This window comes from Diceros bicornis, chromosome 23 (genome assembly GCF_020826845.1).
Source record: "Diceros bicornis minor isolate mBicDic1 chromosome 23, mDicBic1.mat.cur, whole genome shotgun sequence".
In the NCBI taxonomy this organism is placed as follows: Eukaryota; Metazoa; Chordata; class Mammalia; order Perissodactyla; family Rhinocerotidae; genus Diceros; species Diceros bicornis.
The window spans coordinates 23,613,605-23,640,680 of record NC_080762.1 but is presented as its reverse complement, the minus strand read 5'-3'; the positions used below and the strand labels follow the sequence as shown (position 1 = coordinate 23,640,680).

At 42.2% G+C, this 27,076-nt stretch overlaps 1 protein-coding gene across 6 annotated transcripts in view; it reads right to left on the bottom strand.

Annotated features, from left to right (window-relative positions):
- FYN (FYN proto-oncogene, Src family tyrosine kinase) overlaps nucleotides 1–27,076 on the bottom strand; it is a 212,093-nt gene that overhangs the window by 167,731 nt on the left and 17,286 nt on the right. For all 6 annotated transcript variants that reach the window (XM_058566437.1, XM_058566438.1, XM_058566436.1 and 3 more), the window contains exon 2: nucleotides 15,998–16,037. The gene's annotated coding sequence lies outside the window, so the exon portion shown is untranslated. The remainder of the gene's footprint in view (nucleotides 1–15,997; nucleotides 16,038–27,076) is intronic.

Here is a 27,076-nt window from a genome sequence, read left to right as displayed (position 1 = left end):
GAATTCTAGCCCTGAATAGGCCAGGAATGTGCTCCTGCATTAACAGACTATAAGTCTAAAAGTCTAGAGGAGACCTCAGATGCTCTGAGTCCTGGTCCAAGTTGAGAGAATGACTTAGACCTATGTGAATATGGGCATCTTTTTTGAACTGTTGCTAAGGGTGTTCCCTAAACCCAGGGCAAGATTACATTTTCCTGCACCTGGCCAATCTGAAGCTGGCTGTTACTAATAACAAATGAATTTTTCTCTCCCTGCCCTGACCAAACTTACTCCGAAATAAGTTAGAAACTAGGATCTCACAGAGCATCTCTGGCCCTGTTTACACCAACTGCTGAATACAATCATCTGATATCATCACAAAATCCTAAAAGCTCGGTTTAACATCTTAGGGCTCACACACAGCTGCTGGGTGTCCCGGCTGAATTCTTCTCTTACATATTATTTGTACCTTTCTCTTAGAAGAACTTGGCAGAGCCTAGAAAATCACCAGCCTGTTTAGCAAGCATATAATATGCTCCTTCTTCACTAGCCAAGGGATGTTAACAAGGATGTCCTCAAATTAGCAAGCATATTTCTGCCAATCAAATACATATTTATTTGAACAGCTGAAATTCGAGGACTTTTAGGAAGTCCAGTTCTTCACATTACCCCTCTTGTCACAAAACGTCAAGCATTCTTATTCATCAATCACTTCTCTAAAATAACCGTCAGTTGTCACTGCTAAAACAGAAGTTCCAAGAGGTCAAAAGTATTTACTGAGATCAGAGCAAGGCCTCAACTGGACAAAACAGAAATCAGACAATAGAAAAGCATCACTCATGGTTGTTGGATGTGTGTTGGGCGAAGCTTGTTTCACCAGAGGAGGTGAAGCTGGGAGGATAGGAACCACCATACTAGCTACCCTTGCACAGGGGCCTTAGGAATATGACCTCATTTGACCAGCAACAACCCTATGTGGGTAGATATAACATCTTGAGCTCCCAAGGAAGCCAGTTAAGTATCTTGCCCAGGGTCAAACAGCTGGTTAATGGTAGAGTGGCAATTTGAATCTAGATTGATCTCTCTTAAGTCCATCCTTTTAATTAATTTTATTATAAAAGTAATATAACCACATTTACAAACGTTGAGAAGAAAATCCCTACAATCTCATAACCCAAATACAACTGTTAGCAGTTTGGTATAATTTTTGTAGGGTTTTCTCACACATGCATTTTGCTTTCAAAATTAAGATCATATTCTCTAGACAATTTGGTGTCCTGCTCCTTTCTACTTAACAACCTAAACATTTGTCCATTTTATTTAACAATTTTTATAATCACCATTTTAACTAATATATAATATTCCATTGAGTAGATGTGTCATAGTTTGCATAATGAGACCTCAACTGTGGAACACTGGGGTTCTTTTAAATTTTTTTGGCAAAGCACAAGTGTTAGTTCCAGGATACCATGCTGACTTCCCAAATATGTAATGTCACCATCAAAAATTTCAGAGAGACCATACCAATCCATAGATGATGAAAAACTATGATTAAAATATTTTGAAAATGCCACCATCACTGAGCTCTCTGGCCTGAAATCAAATAAATGTGATGAAGGCTATTAATGAAGGGTGACCCAAAAATAACAAGTTAAAAAAAGCTGCACTTCTGAGACTCCAGAGAACACGTGCTTTTAATGGTTTAATGCTCTACTTTCAGTTTCACAAGAATGCCAACAAAAAAAAGTTATTCTCACCAAAATCTAGATTTGGAAGAACGGAAATTCTTTGAAAAGAAAACATCTTATCAGCTTTATATATTAGAGTGGTCAGAACTTACAAATGAGTCCAAAATGCTCACCCAGGACTGTGTCATATTTCATAGTTAGTTGCTATTCAAAATGCCACAGACCCATTTTTCTCAGGTCAAGTGAATGAGCAACCACAGAGCAGCTCTGAGTTCTCATTAAATAACCCTATAAAGTAAAAGAGACAGCAATGTCAAACCCCGTGTAAGTTTATTTGAATTTATAAAATACAAAGCATGGCTGTCAGAAAATCTCCTGTGTCTGGAGGAAAGTAATCTCCAAAATATTTGTGTGCCTCCCTGTGGATATCTGTTTTGAAAGCTTTATTAGAATCCACGCTACCATCAGTTTGATGTGGAAACAGCATACTTAAATGCCTGGCAGCATCTAGCTGCTCCCCAGATAGAGCACTAACGATTACTGCTAATCTGGAAAAACTGAGTGAAAATGGAAAGAACTGGGTATTTCATTCCTACTGAGATGGAATCTGCTCCCTAACGACAATGTGATTACAGTCCATGCAAGATAACCTTCACCCTTCCCACAAGGGTTGTTTAAAACCTACACCTTTCTCTTCATATCCCAGCTCTCTCTACCCCACACTTTGATGGTGAGTTATACTTCATCAGACCCTAATGACATCCTTTTCCTCTCCAACATTTATCTAATCCTGCATTTCATCTTTCCTTTGGACTTCCCCTTCTCTTAAAAGTTCACCTGTTTACTTATGGGAATGTCAAATGGAATGTCCAAATATAACCACTTTGGAAAACAATTTGGTGTTATCCAGTAAAGTTGAAGACGCATATACTCTAAGACCCAGAAATTCTTCTCTTAGGCACCTATCCTAGAGAAATTTCACAGCAAGATGCACATACAAGAATGTTCATAGGAGCACTGTCTAAAACAGTACAAAATTGGAAATGACCCAAATGTCCATGGAGAGGAGACTAGACAAATAAATTGTGATATATTCACACAATGCAGGACCATATAGCAGTGAAGATAAATGAATTTCATACATGTCACTTCATGCACCAGTAGGGATGGATCTTAAAAAATGAATGTTGATTGAAAAAAGCAAATGGTACAAGAACGCCATTTATATATAGCCCTGAGGCAAACAAAACTTAATAATAGATTGCTTGGGGAAACATACTTACATAGAAAAGCCAGGAAACGACAAACACAAAATTCACAACAGTGGTTCCTTTGAGGGAGAGGAGTATGGCCGGGGAGGAACACTTAGGGGCTTCCAAAGTACTGGTGATATTCTAGTTCTTAAGCTGCAGGATGGGTTCAGGGGGTTGTCGTATTTCTCTCCTCCTCTCTCTCTCCCTCCACGTTCCTCTCTGTGTATGTATATACGTATGTATCCTACACACACACACACACACACACAGTCCTTTGTATACATCACCACCATAATTTTTCATGTTACCCTGAGCCCTCGACCCACCTCCGTCAGCGCCTCCTTCCTGGCACTCTGATCCTCTGTGGATCCCTCAGCTGAGACCCACTCTTAGACCAAGTGCTTGTTCCATCCCACTCCCTGATCCAGTCAAATATGACGACCACTGAAGACCCAACGTGATGTCCTTTGTACTCTACATGGACTCACCTGGAGTGTTTATCCCGGCCACTACTGATGAGAAGGTAAACTCTGCAATGATGTCTCGCTCAGAAGGTGGTGCCAACCGCATTGCAAGGGAGCCTGAAATGCCCCTGAGCACAATGGTCATTTGCTAAATTATACCAAGGAGCTGTAGGCGGCAATGCTGGCCTGGCTCTCCCACGGCCGACCCAACCGCAGGGTCTCCTGCTGCTCCATCCAATTACTGCTACCCAGCCTGACTTCCCCAAACCACCCCTTCCTCGTTCCTGTAAATAATCTCAGTTCCACCCATCTCTCACACACCCAGGCTCCCAACCTGGGCATCATTCTTCATTTTATTTCCCTCTTTTAAGAGTAAGCTCTGGATGACTTTTCTGCTCTAACTTCAGTTAGACTCCCTCAGGAGTCCCTGATCTTGGTACCACCTCCTTAATTTAGACAAAATAAAGATCTTATTGGATTTTTTCTATTTAGGAATGTTTATTCTAAAAGGTTCTGTTTTTTCCAAGTGTTTATTCTAAACATTTATTATTTATTATTCTAAAAGCATCTATTTCCTACTCAAAAATTAAAACTGATACAAAAAACATATTTCGTGGGGCCGGCCCCGTGGCTTAGCGGTTAAGTGCGCGCGCTCTGCTGCTGGCGGCCTGGGTTCGGATCCCGGGCGTGCACCGACGCACCGCTTCTCTGGCCACGCTGAGGCTGTGTCCCACATGCAGCAACTGGAAGGATGTGCAGCTATGACATACAACTATCTACTGGGGCTTTGGGGGGGAAAAAAAAAAAACATATTTCGAAAGCAAATGAATTTGGCAAATAGTTTTTTTTACCTCAGTTTTCCTCCCCTATTTCCACAAGCCTTCTTGTGGAAAAAAGACATAAACTGTAACCACTGTCCTGGAGAGCTGAGTCTAGGTAATTTGATTTTTTTCAAAAATGTTTCATACCATCTGCTTCATAACATGAAAACAGTACAGCACATCTCCATTTTCGCTTTAATGGGCCTATTTTCATTGATCACAGAAGACATGCTAAAGTGGAGACTGAACATGAAAAAAAATTATAAGAAAAGTTTATGCAAAGAGCTGGTATGATACTATGAAGCAACTCTACACTCAGCCCTGTGAGGAGCAGGATGCTGTGTAACAGGTCGGGGGCTGGATTAAGTGGACGACTTCAACAGAGAATTCTGAAACCAGCAATAAACACAGAAACTGAAAGATGAGTCTGAAACACCAGCCAAGCGAAGGTGATTCCAAAATGAGAGGTGACAAGAACCGACGCAGGGACCTGGTTATGAGAAAAGAGAAAAAGAAAAAAGGAGGGCCTTTGGAGAAAAGCCTCCGAGTTGGTCAATTCCTTCAATTTGGGTGAAGCGAGCTCTCAATGGGGCCAGGGGATATGGTGATATAAACGAAAATGCAAAAAAACTGTCATTCACCACCTCAAATTTGAGCAGAGATACAGCAATGGATGTTCACGGTTAAAGTATCAGGTGAAATGATGGCTGCCTAAAATTTACATACAAACAGGCCTGGCATGCACTGATTTGAGCTCTACTCCCCAAAAGAAAATAAAAAACAATTTCTATATTTCCAACAAAAGCAAGTGCTTTTAATCATGCTCCTTGGTATTTACCTAAAGGAGTTGAAAACGTGTCCACACAAAAACCTGCACATAGATGTTTATAGCAGCTTTATTCATAATTGCCAAAACTTGGCAGCAACTAAGATGTTCTTCAGGAGGTGAATGGGTAAATAAACCTTGGTATATCTGGACAATGAAATATTACTCAGAGCTAAAAAGAAATGAGCTATCAAGACATGAAAAGATATGGAGGAAATTTAAATGCATATTACTAAGTGAAAGGAGCCAATCTGCAAAGGCTACATACTGTACGATTCCAAATATACGACATTCTGGAAAAGGCAAAACTATAGACACAGTAAAAAGATCATTGCTTGCCAGAGGTTAGGGGTGAGGGAAGGATGAATAGGCGGAACACAGAGGATTTTTAGGGCAGAGAAAATACTCAGTATGATACTATAATGGTGGATACATGTCACTGTACATTTATCCAAATCCACAGACTGTACAACACCAAGAGTGAACCTTAAAGTAAACTATGGACTTTGGGTGATGATGATGTGTCAATATAGCTTCATCAATTGTAACAAATGTACCATTCTGGTGGGGGATGTTGATAATGGGAGAGGCTGTGCACGTGTGGAGGCAGGGGGCATATGGAAAATCTCCATACCTTCCCCTCAATTTTGCTGTGAACCTAAAACTGCTTTAAAAAATAAAGTCTATTTAAAAAACATTAAAAACAAAAAACAAGTGTTTTTTCCTGCCCTCACACATCTCTGTTGACTCTGAAATGACTCTCTGAAGCTTTTTACTTTTTCCCTCAAAAAACTTTACACAGTGTCTTCTTGTTGTTGTTATATTCACCACCTAGAAAACACAGAGCCTAATTATATTTTCCTCTCAGTCACCGTAAAAATAGAATAATGAAAAAGTTATTTGATTGGCTGCAGCCAATATTTATTAATACCAAATACGAGAAAATACAGTAAATATTATAGTAACTGTCAAAAGTTTTTTGTTCTGCCAGTTCATGGGTTATATACGAAAAAATGCTCCTTACATTTTGCCAAGGAGGCTGGCCCCATACCTAAAACTTCACTGTGACAACTTCTAAGTTTCACGAACAGGTTTCATAAGTTACTTCATTTTCAATACCTAAGGGCTGTTCAAAATGTTTCCCATTATCAAATTTACTTTTCTGCAAGAAGCATCACCTTGATGCATGGGTCAAGCTCTCTGGTAAAGGGAAAAAAAATTTTCCCTCATTCGATAATAGCATAATAGGCAAAGTGGCAGTTACATTGTTTTTTAAACCACTGTTTCCCCCCTCCCAGTCTAGGAGGACTACTTTTCAGAATATTCTTCTAAAGATGGACAAAACCTTCCCCCTCCAAAACCAAAAAAGGTTTTGTTTGTTTTAAATCACTGTAGCATTAAGTCTTGATGAAGAGCAACAGAAAAAATAATGTCGTGGAAAGAAACCTTCCTCCGACCCATTCTTCTACCCTAAGTACGAATTTACTCCACATCATACTTGGGAGTTATCCAATCCTTGACCAGTATTGTCCAAAGAAAGAGGGAACAACAAAGTCAGTAAATTATTTCATGCCCTCCCTTCATCAGCATCTTTTCATCTAACTCCTATTGGGGATCCTTGTGTATCGATTTCACAGCACCTTATGCCTCCCCTTCACTCACCACAGTTGTAGTTCACACTTGATGACTATCTGCTTCTCCATAACCAACATCACACAGCTCTTCAGTGGCACAGTCAGTACTTACTCAAGCCCCAGAGGCCCACACACTCTTTCCATTACATCACGTTGCCTCGTAATGGACTCTGAAACCATCTCACTTTCTCTCAGCAATCTTACTGGGAAGGACTATTGCAAAAGGATGAATTGTGGTTTATCCCTTCTTCTGTTAACATAAATGATCCACACAGCATCCCACTTCCTTTCTTTCACTTTACACTCTGACTATATTCAGTAGTGGCACATTTCACAGCTTAATGAACAACACCCCTACCTCTTCCGAGAAGTAGCCGTATTCACCCGACTGTGGGGGCCGCTCTCCACACACCACACATAACCCGCAAAGGAGGATCAGTCTTTAGTAGAGGTGAACCCTTAAAACAAAGATTAGGACTCCACATCTAAATATGGGTTTCTAGTCCCTCCTTAAAAATCACCTGTGGGTAACATCCACAGGTGTGTTACAGGAAGTGGGGCTCAGGATTGAAACCCACTGACATCGGAGAACCACCGTGTACCTCTGCCCTCAAAGCAGAACCAACCTAAAGAATAACCAAGCACTCTACAACTCTCCCTTCCCCTAGGAGTGCCTCCATCTCAGGGTATTTTCACAGGATTGTCAGAGTCATAGGTTATAGAGACAGAGCACCTGGATGGCAGCAAAGCATCTGACAGTCACTCAAAGCACAGCTGAGCAACATGGGAAACCCTGGGCCAAGTGACAGTTCAGCTTGGTGGACTCAGAGTTAACTGACCACTCCGAGGGCACTAACATCACAGAGGAGTAGCATCGCCCTGGAGGGAGGTCCTTGTACAGCACGACTTTGTAGGTTAGTCCTTGGTTAATATTTTCATCAAGATGAAAATATTTGGAGATCACAAATGTAATGCTTTTGGAGATCACAAATAATTCACAGCTGAAAGGGGATAGTTAATTAATTGGAAGAAAGAATAGAGATTTTAAAAGATAGCAGGCTGGAACGACTGGACCAAAACAACAAGAAAAGAAGAACCTAAGAAACGAACAGAAATAAAATCTTGCTTTTAATTGTAAAAAATCTGTGTATTACATTTATATAGGATGGTGTCATCACCCGCCCTACACCCTCCAATCTGCTCAGCTGGGACAACTCACCCCTGTTCACAAGTTCTGCCAACGGGCCTGACCCCAGGCTCTGAGTGGGTAAGGCTCCAGGCCCCTGACACTCAGACTTACATCAGTGTTATGACCCTGACTGCAGACCTGGGGCGTCCTTTGACTCTTTGAGCTCAAGTTCCTGTCTTGTGCCCAAAACACTTCAGCAGTTGACTATGTAACTTGTTCTTCTGGACCCAACTCTTTTCATTAGCTTCCTGGCTGGAGTCTTGTCCCTGTACTTGACCAGGACTCCTCTCATCTGGCCCCTCGACCTGCTCAGCCAGCTAATTCTGCTGCCAAACATCTGTCCATCTGGACTGCCACCTACGGAAGAGTGTCCCAGTGCTTTGCCTTACCAGATTGTCCTAACTGCCTCCTGTTCACTGCTCACTGCTGGTACCGTCCCCATGAGCGTGCCCAAACCCATGGATCTATCTGTTCTCTGGATCCCCATCTGGACTGTATTCTGGATCCCAAGCTGATCCCATCCTGCTACTGACAGAAACCCAGCCCTTCTACATGGCAGGGGCAGGGATTCATATTTTAAAGTGTTAAAGATGTATATTGAACACAAGCTCAATGCAAGCTGGAAGAGTGAGAGAGTGGCTAAATTGGAGATGTAATGTTGATCTGCATTATGATAGCATTTGATGATGCAGAACACATGTGCATCTCACACGACCTAATAGTCTTAGGTGAAGAGTCCTTACTCTACACTGGTCAAACCATCTCTGAAGTACTGTTCACGTCTGAACGCCAGGTTTTTAAAGAGACAATGACATAAAGGAAATGCATCCAGGAAGAAGTAACCAGAATGACAGAATTCCTGACATCAGGTAATATAAGAATATTTGTAAGAACCAGAGCTGTTGGCCTAGGAAAGGAGGGTTTGCAGGGATGGGATTTTCAGGTGCTGAAGAGCTCTCAGGTGAAGAATGACCCAGAGGCTTATATTACAAGAGACAGCTTGGGGGTCTGCAGGAACACAGTGGAAGAGGTGGGCTAAGGTAGTCAGTGCTGGTCCCGTCTCCACTCCTGACTCAGGTGACCCTGCATCTCCAGCCTCAGTTTCCCCCTAAGACTGGGAGGATACGATTTCAAAGGCCCCTTCTCGATCTCAGAGCCCATAATTCTTCATCCTTACATTAACCCCAACATGGCCTTGAATGATCTGAGGCCTGGGAGACGAGGTCAGTTCCTGGGTTTGCAAGTGGCCCTTTCCAGGAAAATCAAATTCTTTAAAGTAATGTATGAAACAAGTGGTCAGAAGCTTTATGTTTCAGGAAATGAAAAATACAGAAATTCCCAAAGAGAAGGTGTGGGAGGCAGAAAATGTCCACCCCTTCCCCAATATATTCATTTCCTAATCCCTGCAATCCGTAAATATTGCCTTATATGGCATGATAAGATATCATAAAGTTAAGGATCTCAAGAGTAGGAGCTTATCTCGGATTATCCAGTGGGCTCTAAAAGCCATCACAGGTTTCCTTATTAGAGGGATGCAGAGGGAGATTTAATAGAGACACACAGAGGAGAAGGCAATGTGAAGGCAGAGGCAGAGACTGGAGTGATGTGGCCACAAGTCAAGGAACACCTGCAGCCACCAGAAGCTGGAAGAGGCAAGCAACAGACTTCCCCACAAAGCCCCTGGAGGGAATGCAGTCCTTGATATCGGACTCTGACCTTCAAAATCGTGAGAGAATAAATCTCTGGTGTTTTAAGCCACCAAGTTTGTGTTCATTTGTTATGGCAGCCAGAGCAAACTAATACAGGTTTCCTGCTTAAGTAAAACTTTTTTGTGGGCCAAAAGTGGGCAGTAATAACCTTCTTTAAGGGGAAAGCTTGCATTTTTATGTACTTTTATGGCCTATTCCATATGAGTCTCAGAACAAGTACAGCTCTGCTTTTCAAAGTGTTTATGGGCAATGACAAAAGCATCTTTTAAGCCCTTCTTCATACATATTTTACTAATCATCTCTACTTCACATGCAATTTTAGCAGACAATAAGTCTATGCAAGGCAGACAACCAAATGATTGCAACCTCTACCCAGCAGGCCTGGCTGTGGTGGAACAAATTATGCAGCATCTCGCGGCTACAGGAGAAAGCCTACAGAGGAGGTGGGAGCTCATCTCAATTCTCTATTGTAATGTGGGCAGCGTTTCTCCCCACTCTCTCCTGGCAACATCCAGCTCTCATCTTGTACAATGATGAATGCTTCTGAGATGAGGAATACAATAAAATGATCCCTGAGCCTAGGAACTGGCCGTGGAAAGAGAATGAGTGTCCCGCAGGCCTCCTCAGACTCCCACTGTCACAGCATGCCATTCCTGGAAGTCACTCTCATGCTGTCACCAAGAGGACCACCTGGTGGGACCAGGTCAGGTTTAAAGAGATGGTTCCCCTTTCAAGTTTCTAATTTCTCCTTGATAAAAACATCATTACGATCTTTAAAACCATAAATAAGGGAGAAAGTCCTTTCAAATTCAGTGAAGAGAAAACGAAAGATGTGTATAAAATTACCAGTTAAATTACATGAGGCTAATGATGATTCACTTGCTCTGCTGAGCTTCAGTACAAGAGAACATCTCCGTGGAGTGGAAAGAGAAGGGTGTTCCAAGTCTGAGACCTACTTTTGGATCTTGCCACTTCCTAGATGTAAGTCCTTGGGCAACTCACGTCGCTTCTACAGAGCTTCATTTTCCTCATATGTAAAATACGGCAACTGAATAAGAGAACAAGTGGCCTAGAACAGTGGTTGGCCCACAGGTGTTCATTAATGTTCAGGGAACAAAGGAATTAATTGTTCTGCATCTAGGACTAGGCAATCCACCCCCAATTTTTCAACTCTTTCCTTGAATCACAACAAATTTTGTTATCTGTAGCTCTTCTGTTATCACTATCTGCCTGAGTTTAAAATGTCTAGGAAGAGAGATCTTTTATTATCTTGGAAATTCTTTTATTATTTTGGAATTGCCAGAGGGTATGTTTTCTTCTTCTTGGACAGCAGCACTTTGTTTTACAATCTAGAGATTTATGTTAAAGAAAGTTGGTCAATTATTACGGGTGATGCGTAACAACTATTTTTGGTCCAGGACTAAAAATGTTTGCTCTTCGATCTGAAACAGAACTCTATGCAAGTTCCTCCCTCCTAAACACCACCCCCCAACCCAAAGCCATCCCCTTTTCCTGATCCCCGGTCACCAGGAAAGCAGGCTGTGTGAAGCCTGGCCTTTTCTCACTGACACAGCGGCTGGTCTTTCCCAAGGCCCAACTGCCAGTAGAATGGGTCAATCTGTGTGTGAGGCTGGGCAGGGGGCATGGAGAATGGAAGCTAACTTGGCATCCTGTAGGCCCTGGGCTGGCAGTTCTGAGCACGTGTATCAGGGAGAGCCTAAGGGATAACTCTCATGTGCAGAGGGGAGTTGCCCTCTCCTGTCCCCACAAGCACCTCTGAGCCCTGCCCTCCATTTGGGAAGCAACGGCTTCTACAGATGGCAGGGGGTTCTGCTTATGTTGTTCCTCCCTTCCTCCTCCTCACTCTCTCTCCTGCCTCCTTATAGCAACCAGCATACACAGTGAATTGGTGCACCCCAACGTCAAGCCCTCCACATTCCCACTGGAGACACATCCTCATGCCTTCCCAGTGACCAGCATTCTCAAGCCTTTGGACACCCCATACAAGCACTGCTGACCTTCTGACCCCTGGAAATCCTATTCTCCTCACTAAAGAAAAATCTTACATGAATTAATTTTTCCATCTCTCAACCAGCTGTGTAGGAATCACGCACACAAGGCTTTAAGGCTTGGTTCCAGATGCAGTCTCGAATTTTGAACCCTCAATTGTTTAGAATCAGATTTTTTTCCACAAGACTATTAGCCCCACAATAAGAATCTAGGATATTTTTACCATTTCTCTTGGGATTTATGAAAACAAAAGAAACATTGAAAAATGGAGCAACTTCTATGTACATTCTACATTTACAGACTAACACATTTCAAGGAATTCACTGAGAAAAAGGAAACAATTCTAAAGCAGGAGGTAATTTTTCTATTTACTTCTCTTTTTGAATGACTGTTTTTTATTTGGGGAGGCCTCTGTGCCTATTGAATAGATAGTAGTATTTGTGGCCTGAAGGCAGCTATCTAAACCCTGCGAACAATCGGAATAGAAAACAGGAATTCTTGGTCTCACTGAAACATCAGAAATGACAGGGGCCTCTTCTCTCAAGGCAGGTGCCAAAATACTTTTAATCATGCCAGACAAAGGCCTTATAGGATACATGAAAATCAACCCTCTCTCCTCAGCCCTTTGAGAGTAGTTATGACCAAAGTAGATGCGATTTTAATCAAATCCATTTAAATCATGATTTCAATTACTAAATAGGATGACTCAATTTAATCAGCTTTTTATTTTTAAAAAAAGTGCATTTTTGTTTTCCTGACATAACCTTATTACATATTCTTTAAAATTCAGTTGAGTAAGGGTTTCACTTTTAGAAGATGCACTTTATATAGTTGCATCAGTGATTTATGGAAACCATACTCACAAGTATATCCCTCAATAATTCCAGAAGATTCTGCACAAAAAAAAAAAACAAGTTTTAATGTTTTCCTTATGATCTAACTGCTCCTCCCTCTTTTATCTTCAAACTCTCTTTGCTTGCCCAGATTACTTCATTCTTAAGAATTATCTATTCATTTGTCTGCTTGAAACTTTGCATTTTTGGAGAGAAAGCCAAGGAATGATTGTCTTATCTCCATATAATGCTATTAACAAGCATGGTTTCCACAGATAAAAACACATAGACGGAGAAGAGGAACATGATTTCTGAGATACACAATAAGATTTTCTACTTTGCCACGTACCAAAGTGGCTTTCACTGGCTCTCATTACCCTTATTTTGGTCATATGCCACTCACACAGGCCTGCAGCCAACATTTTAAGAGGGCATACTAGAAGCCAGGCACCAGGCTTAGCACATGGAAGGATTCAGACCTGACAAAGCTCACAGTTCAATAGGTAGCTTTGAAGCAACAATGATAGCTTTGAAGAAGTCCATGGTGGCAGGGCAACCCCATCCAGATTAGAAGGGAGAGTGTCAAGGAAGACCTCTCTAGAAAGTAACATTGCTTTTTTATTACTTACTCATAAAAGTAATTTTTGTGAGTAAAATTTTTTTTGTGAGGAAGATTAGCCCTGAGCTAACATCTGTTGCCAATCCTCCTCTTTTTGCTGAGGAAGATTGGCCCTGAGCTAACATCCGTGCCCATCTTCCTCTACTTTATATGGGACGGCTGCCACAGCATGGCTTGACAAGCAGTGCGTCGGTGCGCGCCCAGGATCCGAACCTGTGAACCCGGAGCTGCCGAAGTGAAGTGCACAAACCTAACTGCTACACCACGAGGACGGCCCCTCATAAAAGTTTTTTAACAGAGGTCACACAAATATATTGTCTCAAATATTCTATCGAGTCCAAGGTAACGTGGGGCATGGGAAAGAGAAGGCTCTGGATCCAGACAGATCTGATTAGAATTCTCGCTATTACTGTGGTGCCTTGAGCAATGCATGGTAGGGAACATGGTTCCCTCACAAGAGTGTTGTATGGTCAAGCGCGACACATACAAAGTACTCAGTACAGTGGAAGTCCAATAAACTATAGATAATAACTAATAATTACAGAATTTATGCTAATTTACCTTTCAGCTTTGACATGTCAAAAATAAAGCTGATTTTCCATTCATAGTTCTGTCTTTATAAAAATGTTCAACTGAAAGAGAAAACTCAAAAATCTATTAAAAAAAAACACACTATGACTTCAGTGATTTTTTCCTTCACTTGAGTTGGCCAACAGGTATCATTTACTTATACACTGGAGGCACACCCTATACTAGATTCTTCTTGGCAGACATTTGTAAACACAGGCAAAAAGAACAGTTGATACATCTGTACTGGACAGCCTTCCATTAGCACTAGAAAAAGATTTTGGAATTGGAACTTTTAAATTAGTGGGAACTCCTCTAGGGCGGTTAAATGTTTTTCAGGTCATTAACTAGTTGACTGAGAGGGTGCAGGCAGAGGCCTTCAGAGGCAGCTCAAATTCATGCAGCCCAAGAAGCGTTTCCCACCTCACGTCTAGCTTCTCTTATTCTGAATTCCCTCAGTACTTATAAATACCCAACCCACATGACAAGGTTGGTCACACTGTTCACTCCTTCATTAGACACTCATTGCTGCCGGGGTAGTACCTGGAGGTACAACAGACAAGGCTCAGCCTTCCAGGAGCTCCCAACCCTCGGCGGCCTTATGAAGCGTGCTTCAGACTGGTAGCCAATAGCACTTTACCCTTTTTGACACCAAGCCCAAGTCAGAAAACAAAAAAATATGTGTGATTTGTGTTTTTAAGTTAAAAAATGAAGAATTTTACTTGGTCCAGGAAAAGAGACCACTTTACTGATGAGAAAAATGAGGCTTGGAGAGGAGAAAAGATTTGCCTGAGGTTTTAGGGCAAGTGAATAGTAGAACTGAAGCAAGAATTTAATTCATTCCACTCAGGGCTTCCTGCCCCATTTATGGAGTCCTCTTGTCGGCCTGGCACTGGATTGTCCTGGGAACACAAATGAACAGACCCGCCTCCTCCATCAGCTGGAGCTCCCGGTCTCGGGATAGCAGGACTCCCCTCTGTCTGGGCCACACAAGGCCAGGCAAGCCCCGCAGCTTGGAGCAGCACCAGGCCTTTCCTGGACTGCCCGCCAGCCCTCCAGCTACGTCGCCCTGAGGTGGCTCCTGAGGGCCTGGCCCAGGAGGGCCACAGTGCTCACCCCCATAGGGAGTGCCTTTGCCAATCCCTGGCCTCCACGGCCAAAACCTAAGTGCGTGCGGGTTCTACAAAGGCTCCCTTCTGCCTGGCCCTGACTAGAGCCTTTTTATTTCCCTGAGTCCCCTTGGTCTATATGAGTTCAAAAGGCCATGACTGAAAGTAGATCACAGACCATTCTGCAGAAAGCTAGGGCCTGTGTGGGGTCAAAGGTCAGGGGTGGCTCATAATTCTTCTAGAACGACTTTCAGATAGTATATTTCCTCAATTTGAAATAAATGTACATTGTCTGCATATGCAATGGCTCTAGTTTAGGGAGAAGAACGTCTCTTACACACAAATTCAAAATGAGAAATAACCCCAAGTCATTCTAGGATGACAAAGTGACAGGCTCTGAGTGGCTGGGGAATGGAGAAATGCAACTCAGAACTGCTGAAAAATTATACCCAAGGCAATGTGATTGGGCAGCGGAGTTTGGGGCAGAAAAGGACCCTGTGGGTGGCTAGTGAGACCTGCGTAAGTCCAGCCTTTCACAGGAGCCCGAGGTACCTGGGAGAGGAGAGAGGTACAGGCAGAGAAGACACGGCCAATGTTTGCAGAAAGAATGAATTAATGGTTCCTTCACACATCCCCGCCATCAAGCAGCTGTTTTGGATAGCCCAGTCCTCATCTGAGCTTCCAGAGCCCCTTCTGCACAGCTCTATCACATTGTATAATAATTACCCGTCTGCCACATTCATTTTTGTCTCAACAGAGTCCAGCATGGTGTCTAACACCAAGTGGGCACCAAAAAAATGTTAAGTGAATGAAAGCATGAGCTGTTACACAGTGACTGTGATTCAAAGGTACAACTAGGGCAGAGGTAAGCAGTAGCCATCTGAGAGGGGAGGAAAAACCAACAACAAATGGACTAAAAGGGATTTCCCTTAACCAGTCTGAAGATGGAATGCTACCCACCCCTCACCAGCCCCAAAGGCTCATCAGCCATGGGACAGCTGTTCCATTCTATTTTTGGGGTGGGGAGACATATCTTACAGCTAAAATATATGTTCCCATAATTATTAAAATTGAGTGTTACAAATAAGGGAAGGGGGAAAATAGCAGGTTCACCTAAGTGAGCTAAGACTTTCTATTTCATATATCAGCTCCATCCCCAACTCAATCTCTCTCTTAGAAACCTATGGATTCAGAGTCACAATCCCAAGTTTAAAGTGGACCAAGTCCTGGGTCCCAATGGGAAACCCTTTCTAATTTACAAAGCATGTGCTCTCAGTGCAAAACTTCTCAACTTACTTTTTCCACGTCTAGATCAGCATCCTGCTTCTTCAAAAAACTGTAGAAGAAAAAAAAAACAGACATCAAAAGAGAACTGAGTACTCTTTGCCTGTAAACCACCCGCAAAGCACCACCATAGAATTTCCATTTGCTGCAGACAATCAATTTGCCCACAAATTTTTTTCTTGTTCACACAATTGTTGATAAGTCACAGCTGCCACAAACACTTGCCTGCAACTGCAGACTTGGCCCTGTACCACCAAAGGAAGTCAGCATGAGACTGTAACCTTCCAGAGCCAGGAAAGGTAAGGATGGAGGTCTTGAGTGCATACACACACACACACACACACACACACACACCCCTACCTCTTCTTCAGAGAGCCTACAAGTCATCCATAGTTGGGACACATTAAAAATGAATCTTCCAAGGTCTCGTTCAACTTACCTGTTGGCTTAAATCTCCCCGTAGCCCCAGCCTATATTTGCCCCATTTCCTGTCTGACTGTGGGTGGGCCTCACTGTTAAAGCAGCCTTCTTGGGATGGCTCCTCTTTACCATCAGCTGGGGTTCCCCTCTCTGCGAGGTCTGCCAACCCACCAGCCTGTACCAACTTGTCCACAGAGCTCTAGCCCCAGGATTACCTTGTGCCAAGCCCCTAGCAAAGTTAAGTGCTGATTCTGATGGCACCCATACCCACTTCATATTAATCTTTAAAGTACCAGGAGCAGGGTGGCAGATTTCCAGTTTGTTTATACACTCTGCCTACAACTTGCCAATATGATGGTACCTCATTTATTATTTGCAATTTTATTTATTTTTTTAATTTTTAATTTATTTATTTTTCCCCTAAAGCCCCAGGCGATAGTTGTATGTCATAGTTGCACATTCTTCTAGTTGCTGTATGTGGGACGCGGCCTCAGCAGGGCCGGAGAAGCAGTGCGTCTGTGCGCGCCCGGGATCCGAACCCGGGCAGCCTGCATCGCAGCGCGCGCACTTAACCGCTAAGCCACGGGGTCGGCCCATTATTTGCAATTTTAGCCGTTTGAACAAAGCTTCAGTTTTAATAAGGTATCTAAAGAGAACAATAAAAATGGTTGACTGGATTATGTTGACAACAATATGTTAGGGCAGAAAGTGATAGGTTTGAGGAATCTGAAGGAAAAAGAAAAAGCAGAGGCAATTTTTCCTATCTTAGTAGAGAGTCAAACTTTTTTCAACATGATTCTTAGCAACTTTCTTCCTGGTCCACAGTTTAAAATATCCTCATTAGGGCCGGCCCCATGGCGTAGTGGTTAAGCGGACGCGCTCCACTGCTGGCGGCCCGGGTTTGGATCCTGGGTGCACACCAACGCACCGCTTGTCAGGCCATGCTGTGGTGGCGTCCCACATAAAGTAGAGGAAGATGGGCACAGATGTTAGCTCAGGGCCAGTCTTGCTCAGCAAAAAGAGGAGGATTGGCATGGATGTTAGCTCAGGGCTGACCTTCCTCACACACAAAAAAAATAAAAAATTAAATAAAATAAAATACCCTTATCATAAATTACTATCCCCATCAAAACCATCTCCCCCCACACACACAAGAGAATTTTTATGCTGTTTGAAAGAATGCATAATTAACAGTAACATCTTTGTTTTGTTTAATCAAAGATGACTCAGAATGAAGGAAAGAAAAAATGACCATGGGGAAGAGAATTAGAAACTCATATATTATCTTCTGCAGATGGGCATTCAAATCATGAACTCACTGTAGACATGCATGCGAACCAGCACGGAGGCTGGAGGGAGAATATGCTAATGAGCACGCCACCACAGCTTGTACCTTAGCAACCCACATAACCTTATCTCTTTCTTCCTTCTGAGACATGCTGTCCTGCCCTAACCAAGGAGATGCCACCAGGAAATATAGGCTTTTTCTTTTGGCTAACCACCAGGGATCTAGACACTGCTGAGCTGTAAAAATGGGAATATCCTCTGTCCAGAAATTTTAACTGGCCTCCCTATAACCAGCAAAGAGTAATTCAGTAATGTGAGAACTTTCCACCCAAGGGAACATATACACAGTGGAAGTCTGACTTCCATTTCCAAAGAGGTTTAGGAAGGTTGTCATTCTGATTTATAGAATGAAATTTTCTATTTGCAAGGTGAAAGATTCCTCTATCTGCCAGAGAAAAAGCATTTGGAGAATCATCACCCTTTTCCAAAATAGTGAGGAAATTTAACCTCTCTCACGCATACAGTACCACCACAACCACACAGGATGCCCAACTCAACAACAGGTTCTGACAGAATGAGTCTTCACTCCACCGCATTTTAGCAACTGGTACCAAAAGGAAAACTGAAAACCTGTTTGGAGCTGCTGGCACAAAGAATCTGACTACCACACAAGGAATCTTATTCGTACATACATATATATGGCATCATCCAATTTGTTTTTCAGGCTTACTAAGCAGATAGAGTTAACTAACAAAGACAATACAAAAATGCATCATCCTGCAGCCATAAACCAGAAGGATGTCACAGCTTTAACTTCAAAGACTCCTAGCAAGCACACACGGCCTGAGATATTTTTAGGCACCAGCTCCATTGTTTCGAAGAGGATACGGCTGGATGAAATAGAATTTCCTAAAAGTAAAATTCACACGGCAATCCCTTCTAGAATGAAGAGTGGCATTTGTTTTTAAACTAGGTATATCTTTCTTAAACAAAGGCTGTGTTTCTGAAAAGTTGAGAATAAATAAATTTTGGTCATCCAACGTTTAAGTGAAATAGAGGTACATTTTATTTAAATGACTCCTACATATTTTAAAAAATCGTTTTTTTTTTAATTGACCAATTATTCTCCTACTTTATCTTTACTCTAAATCTAGATTGTTGGAATATCCAAGTTTTAAGTTTCTAAGGCTGAAGGCAAGACAGACCCTTCCCTCCCCATATATGTGTGTGTGTACAGATACAGATATGCATATGTAGTTAGACAGATATTTGAAATAGCTGACCATGTATTCAATTGTGGGCTTGTGGGCATTAGGGCATTTTCCATGCTTTTATTCTTCCTGCTGAAGTAGTGCTGATGTTTTGTTTGAGAAACATGACTGAAGTGACCCAGATTCCCCAGTGGAAAAGGCTGATCCGTAAATGTTGCAGATGTGTGATCGACTGCAGGAATGGAAGCCAGAGGACAAGGCCCTGGCCAAAAATGAACTGCTCCCAACTGTTTAGATCAGATCAAATCCTCCATCTTTGGGAGAATACATGAAGAGTTTTATTCTTAGAGTTTTCTCTAAAAATAAAACTTTGAACTCTCTCTCGATATAGCCATCCCTCCAGCCCAGACCACTCTTGTGTTTCCAGATGCCCAGGGGACATCTCCTCAGGCACCTCACAACAGGGCAGTGCGAGCAGAGGAACAAACAGACACGGTCAAAAGGGTGTCGGCCACTTGTTCTGAGAATGGCAAGAGGCTTGGTAGTACTACAGGACAGAGGGGCCGAGGTAAGAGGATGCTAGTGGGCTGGTGGGAGAAAGGTGAGAAACCTAGGCAGAGGCCAGAGCATGAGAGCAGAGGCCAGCTAGGAAGTCAGCTGGTTAGGCGCACACCTCTGCACTGACCAGTGTATTTTCAACCTGCCTTTATCCCAGGAAGGGGCAGGAAAATAGATACAGCTCCCAGCATATTCCTGGCACTGGGCTAAGCATCGTCACTCCGGTCTCACCAACCCTGCTGGGAAAGGATAATTTTCTCCTAATTGGCCTTCAGGGCCCAGGACAAATCTCTTTTCACTCTTGTTTCCCTTTAGTCCCACTTCTAGGCAGAACTAGACTCTTCTTCTGTGTTCTCACAGCTCTTTACGCAGTACCTGTTTCACTATCTCCCCTGCTTGAAAGCCACCCATCTGTGGCCAGGATGGCACAGTGCCTGAAACACAACAGGGGCTTGTGCCATCTCTGCTGATGGAGAGGTGAAGGGTGAAAAGGAGCAGTGACAGAGTAACTAAAGAAGAATTGACCAATAGAGATGAAGGAAATGAAATGGACCTGGATCAAGCTGGCCCCACTCCCTCCTGCATGTACGAGTAGGAGTGTGTGTTGGGGAGGGTGGAGGATATGAACCTGCGGTGAACCCACACACTACACACAGCATATCCATAACCAGGAGATGACCTCTGCTTTAAATTTAGTCCTGTGTCTTTAGCTATAAGTAAATTACAAAGATCCAATGTGGAGATTCTGCTATCACCTTTAACATTATCCAGTGTTTCCTCTTTATTTAAAAACTGTGACTGAGAAACTGAGATTCGATACATTCAAGTCATAATCATGTCTCATATGTGATGAAGGAGATTTAAGGGCTGTGATGAACCCAAGATTTAAATTGTGGTTTGGGTTTTTGTTCGATTACTTTAAGAAAATGAAGATTGAGAGAGAAATGAGATACACTTTTCTCTTGCCACAGAATCTCCTCTATTCCCAATTCAACCCTTTTCACTACTTGCAAAAGATTTAAAATACTCATTGACCTGCCAAAAAACATCTGCACGTTACTAGACATGTCTTCGCACATTCACATCTGAATGGCTCCTTTCTGCTCCAGTGATCATAGCTCCATTCAATCAAAACTAAAGTGAGAACCTCAGAACTGTATGTGGTGTGCTGTCACTGGCGACTGAGGATAAAATGGCCATTTGATAGCAACTTCCACATCAAGCGTGTCAACAGGGACACTGTTCCTCCGGTTATTCTTAACTTAGGCTCCAAGGCACAAAAAAGACCAGGCAGGGCCAGACTCTGCCACAATCCCAAAGAAAGCTGAGACACACACAGAGTGCACACAGAAGCTCCTCAATGTTTTCTGGTGAAGGGGAGGCACCTGGCTCCCTGCCTGAAGCTCGGGAACAGGCCCACTCTCACGGTGGGCTCCCTGAGGCCTCCACAGCTGCACACGGACACGCAGGGCAGTGTTTGGGACCGTCCATGCTCAGGGTCACCACACCTCCTGTGTCCCCAACAGCTGGCGCAGGACCAGCTCAGACAGGGCCCTTTGTTGTAGGGTATTCCTCACTGCTCCATTTCCCCAAGAAAAATGTACTTTCCTCCAGCCATTCATTCTGGCCCCAGACTAGCTCATTCTCCTGTGTCCTCCTACACACGTGAACCTTCTAACAAGGTTCGAGATGGCAGTAACTGCAACCTCTTCTCCCATCTTACCCCACCCCTAGTAAAGCGGCAGTGAGAAGTACATGTCCCCAATGGTGAAGGGCACAGGGCAGTGACAAGGTTGGTAACAGGTCGATGCCACTCGATGGGCTACTTCAGCAGATTGACATCAAGGGAACCCCGAAGGAATCTGAAGGAAAGGGTCCAGTCTGCCAGAGGACAGCAAAGGTGGCTGGGAATGCCCTTGAGGCTCCTGCGCCAGGAGGACATCGTGGGGCTCAGCCAGTGTCGTGTATACTTTGGCCTACTACCTCACTCGTTTCCTTTATATACCTCACTGAAAAGGTAATACATGCTCATCGAAAATCTGGAAAATCTGGGACCTCTGTTACAATGCTGGAGCTTTTCCCTTCTGGTCAGTTTTTCTTTTCATATAGAAATGTTCACACTCCACTGCAGCACCTCCATCTTGCATGTGACAACTGACAGCACATACACCTTACCTCTGATAGAGGCAGACAAGAGGGGAGGCACCCCAAATGTGAACAAAGTACCTAGCACCATGAGCTGCAGGGTCTATTTCAAGTAGTAAGGTGCAAGACGGAGGCTCTACCACCTAATGATGCCTCTCACCACCGACCTATGAATTACTCTCTAAAACACAGAATTTTGGTCCACAGTCAGGCAGGAAGCAGTTGCTCTATCCCTAGCTCTGCTATTTATCTGCTCTGTGACTAGGTAGGGGGAGGGGACACAGCAAGTGTCACATATTAAACAACCCATGGGGGCCAGGCAGGTAAAATGAACGAATAAAGCAGGTGAGATGGTGCCGGCGTGGGCTGAGAGCCCTGCCCCTCCCAAGGGGCCAGAGGCAACACTGCTCAGGCAGGCCGCCGCCATGAGAGAATGCAGGCTCAGTTTTGCCAGACCTTCCAATTTTTTTCAAGAAAAGCTGGAAATCTCAGTTTTTATACAAAACTGCCCAATTTTAAAACGTTGGTTTAAATTTTTTTCAACATAACACGTGGCCCAATAAAACATAAATAAGGGTATAATCCAGCCCACAGACTGGTTTGCTATCTTTATAAGTCATAAGATCTATCCTTTGTTTTTTGTTTCTGTTGAGGAAACTGACTGCTATCTGCCCACCACTTGGGGTTTAAGAGCACAGAAGGGGTTCTTATTATCATATAACAAAATAATCCAAGTACATTCAGATGCACAAAGCAGGGTAACATGATCCTTTATATTTTTTTAAACCAAGGTTTACATAAATGCTCATACATGGGGCTTGATGTTCGGTAAAATTATTTGAAATGTATACTTAGGAACGTTAGCTTCTAAATAAACAAAAGAGGCAAACTGTAATAGCCTTAGAGAATAAGGTGTGACCAACCGACCAAGTGGTGAGGTGAAGGCCTGACTGGAATGGCTTTGATTTTTCAACAAGCGCTGTGTGGAGACAGTGCAGACAGCCCTTTCAAGAAGTACTGCAATGGGGCCTGCCAGGTGGCGCAGTGGTTAAGTTCGTGCGTTCCAATTCAGCGCCCGGGGTTAGCTGGTTCGGATCCTGGGCGCGGACCTACTCACCGCTCATCAAGCCATGCAGAGGCGGCCTCCCACATAGAGGAACTAGAAGGACCTACAACTAGCATATACAACTATGTACTGGGGCTTTGGGGAGACAAAAAAAAAAAGAAGAAAAGAGGAAGATTGGCAACAGATGTTAGCTCAGGGCCAATCTTCCACAAAAATAAGAAAAAAACGTACTGTGACGAAGGGCAGCAGGAAAGTGAGGTGGCTGCCACAAGAGAACGCGAGGTGATAACACCTTATTTTAAAAATGGATGAAATTATAGATGTTTGTTATGTTGATGGGATGAGCATTATGTTAAAGCAAACAAACACATCCTAGTACCAACTAAAGAAATCGTGTCAGCAAAATACTAGACAGTGTTGGGTGCAGTAAAAATTTTATTAGTAAGAGTGAAGAAGCCAAGATCTAGTTATACAGGTTTTCCTAAACAAGAAGTCAGAAAAAAATCTTTACTACAACACACATTGCCCCACATTTTACACTGTGCCATTTCTGTATTTGTCCTTTTTAGCCTACTTCTAGCAGAGTCTCTCTTTGCTAAAATACATTAGTTGCCATGGAAACGATGTCATAGTGTGTAAAACCATTTACTGTCCTTGGAAAGGCATTCATGATAAAATTGAACAGTAGCATGTTTTAAAAAGAGATCCAACAGAAAGCAGTTGTATAAGAACATAGCAAGATCTCAAAATCGTGACTTCCAAGTATTTCTCTACTACCAACATCGTGTGTCCCAATTTTCCCCAAAACCAACCAGACAAGCACCTTTCCTCTTCATGTTCGCCAAGTGTACTTAAAACAAAATCTCTGACCTAATGTTGCTGGAAACAATAGACTCACTGTAATTCACACTTACTTCCCCTGGTGGGGAGGGGCTGGGAGACCGTGGCATCAGAACGGTTTGCAGACCTCATAACACCACTGCTAATGGGAGGATTTAGTTCTGTGATACATTCTGCTGTCCAACTTTGTTATCAGAGATAGAAATAAGATTTAGGACATAGAGATTTAGACTTGCATTTCTTCATCACCACGGATTAGCAAGACATTCCCTCTTTTTTCCTCTCCAACTCAAATATTCATTCCTTTGAGAAAACATACTGAGCAGCTCTCATGTGACACACTGGTGAAGAAAACAGACAGGCAAGGTACATGTCCCCTGGAAGCTTAAAATCTAGTGAAGCCAGCTGGGTGAGGGTGGGGGCATGAAAGGCCTCCTGGGCCTGGGTGAAGAGCTGGACCTTACTCCAGCTGCAACAGGAAGACACTGAGGGGTGTCACCCAGCAATGTGATCTCACACAGATTTTTAACAGCTCACTCAGCTGTTGTGGGAAGTAGGACTGCACGTCAACAGTAGAGGAGGACAGAGCAGTAATGCTATCAGAATAGTCCAGACGAAAGAGGATGGTGTGAAGCAGATGGAGAAATGTGATCTCTAAGTAGGGTGACCTCACGCCTTGGCCTGTCTGTGAAAGTGCTAGATTATACCTATTGTCCTGGCAGGCTGACAGATAAAGCATTTGTCCAGATGTTTCACTTTTTAAGCCAAGTATCATTATTAATGTTGCATTAAAATGCACCAAGCTTGGGTTTGGTAACTCCACTTTGCATTTCCAGCTTCTCCCACAGTCTTGCCTACCAGCGGGAGAGATGCCTGTACAGTGAAGAGAATTCTCACCTTAACATGTGATTAAGCCTGAATGGTGACCAACGACAATCCACCTCTTTTCCTGTCCCTTTCCAATCTTGGCGTAAGTAAACACTTCTCTTTCAAGGAAAACATGCAGGATGCTCACCAATAAAACAAAAAGAGCTTGGACACGAGCAGCTAAGGGCAGCTAACTCCTCCCAGTCTCCATTGGTAGTGCCCCACCAGACACTGGCTGCACTGACCAGTTGGACTGTGACCCATGCTGGGCCTGAATGCACAAAACACCATCAGAAGGGTGAATGGGAAACAGAAAATTACAGGTTAGGTGTACATGAAATATTTGCAGGAAACAGACTTTCTCAAGAATGGTGTAAATGCTCTCATGACAGTGTTTCTGCCATTTATTGATAGTTATTCTATCTCACTTTGCAATATCCCTTTCAGTAGCAATGAGCTAAAAAAGAAAAAAATGCAAATTTAATGAAAAATTAAGTTCTGAATTTCTGTTTTCCAAGAAAGTTGATGATGAATGTTAACTCACACAAAATGGTTGTTGTTACTTATTATCCACCAAGGGAGCCCGAGTGATATCATTCACTACATAAACCATACGTCACACATCTGCTGAAGAAGCCTCAGCAACTACTTCAAATGTTAATAGTTATCATAATAAGACTGTGCCCAAGGATGACAATTTAACACATGCAGCTATGGAAGGTTCACTAACTTAGCCCTCTAGAACGCATGGCTTTTCTTTTAGATCAAATGATGGCTATTCTCAGTTGATTCTGCTTATTTTTGAGTTCAGATTTTTTTGTGAATATATGAAAAGTCAAGTGATAGCTTTAATGTGTTGGTTTCATTAGTGGAAGAAAAAAACTTCACAAACAGTTAAATGATTCCAGTTTTATGTTAGTAGTAACAGGTGTTTTAAACAGAAAAATCAGTTAATTCCAGTAATAGTTTGATTTTTTTCCTTCTATTTCCTGGGATTGAAATAAATATTGTGGAAGTTCATTCTGTCAAGGTGAAATATCTCACACTATTGCAAATGCTACTGTAAAACTATAAAAAGTTGAATGTAAGAGATGAAATGATTTGTTTTTACAGTGTAATACAAATACAAATTTTGTGACACTAGAGACAATTGTCCTTACTAAATCAAGAAACCTATGGAGCAGAAAGTTACTTGTTATTTGGTGTGACATATGCATAATTCATAACTGCATTCAAACAAGTGGCTATATCCTACCAAAAGCAAAAGAAAGTACAGATGTAGAAACAGACAAATAGTTAGAAAAACTGAATCACAAAATTTTTGTGACGGTGTTTTGTGAATTAAAAAACGCTTCAGCATCGCAGTACACGCCTTCTATTTTGCTGCCTGTCATCATCAACCAGGTTTTAGAAATGTTTGAGAAATGACAACCTAGGTGCGCCATAATGGTATGACACATGAATCCTGAACAGGTGGAAATCTTTGATCAAAGCAATGAATGAAACACCAAAACAGTATAGCTTTTAAAGCCTTTAGCCATTTGCAGTTATTAAAAATGAGGCTTGCAGATAGGAAGATGTTGAAATTTATCCCAACAAAAGCAAAGGAGGAACTAAATACACTAAATTACGAGAACTCAAACAGTGTCCAAGATTTAAATCTGAAATTGTATTATGATGTTTTGGAGTATCTCTACTTGTGATGATCTTTTTATGGTGCTCCTAGTTTTAACTGGATACATTTATATTCTGTACCAGAACAGAGTGAAACCATAAAGATCTACAATTCTGTATCATCTAAAGGTGATAAAACATTCAAAAGGACCATAGAGAAACTTATTTTCATGAGTTTTGTCTTCTAAAAATATTTATTTTTTTAATTTTTATTTATTTATTTATTTATTTATTTATTTATTTATTTATTTGGTGAAGAAGATTGTCCCTGAGCTAATACCTGTTGCCAGTCTTCCTCTTTTTGCTTGAGGAAGAGTGGCCTTGAGCTAACATCTGTGCCCATCTTCCTCTATTTTGTATGTGGGTTGCCGCCACAGCATGGCTTGATGAGTGGTGCAGGTTCGCGCCCGGGATCTGAACCCGCGAACCCCAGCTGCTGAAGCAGAGCATGCTGGACTTAACCACTACGCCACCGAGCTGCCTCAAAAATATTTATTGAAGATAAGAATCCTGAATAGGAGTAAAAGACCTGTGAAAATATTCAGGCTAAAATATTTACACATTTCAATATAAAAAAATATTAGTCTGAGAAAAGCGTCCATTTACCAGAATTTGCTTTGAGCTTACATGCATCTGTAGAAAGAGCTATTTTCTCAGCTGAAAATATGATGTATACATAAATGACAATCAAAAATAGTAACAATTTCAGATATTAACTATAAAACACAACTTTAAGGAGATTGCAGGTAACTCTATGAGAAAATTAAAAACAATTCATTCTTCATAAAAAATATCAGTGATGTGGGTATTAGAGACATATGGCTAAAAACATGACTAAAGTGAGTGAATATGTACCAAGAATAATTGTCTTATGTTATTTTTAATGTTTAGATAATCAGTGTAAAAAGATTTTTTTGCTCTGATGTATATGGACATATGTTTTTAATTTTTAGAAATTTTATTTTTGAGAAGATTTTGAATAGAACTATTGCATAGGTGCAAAATACTATAAAAATGATGTCA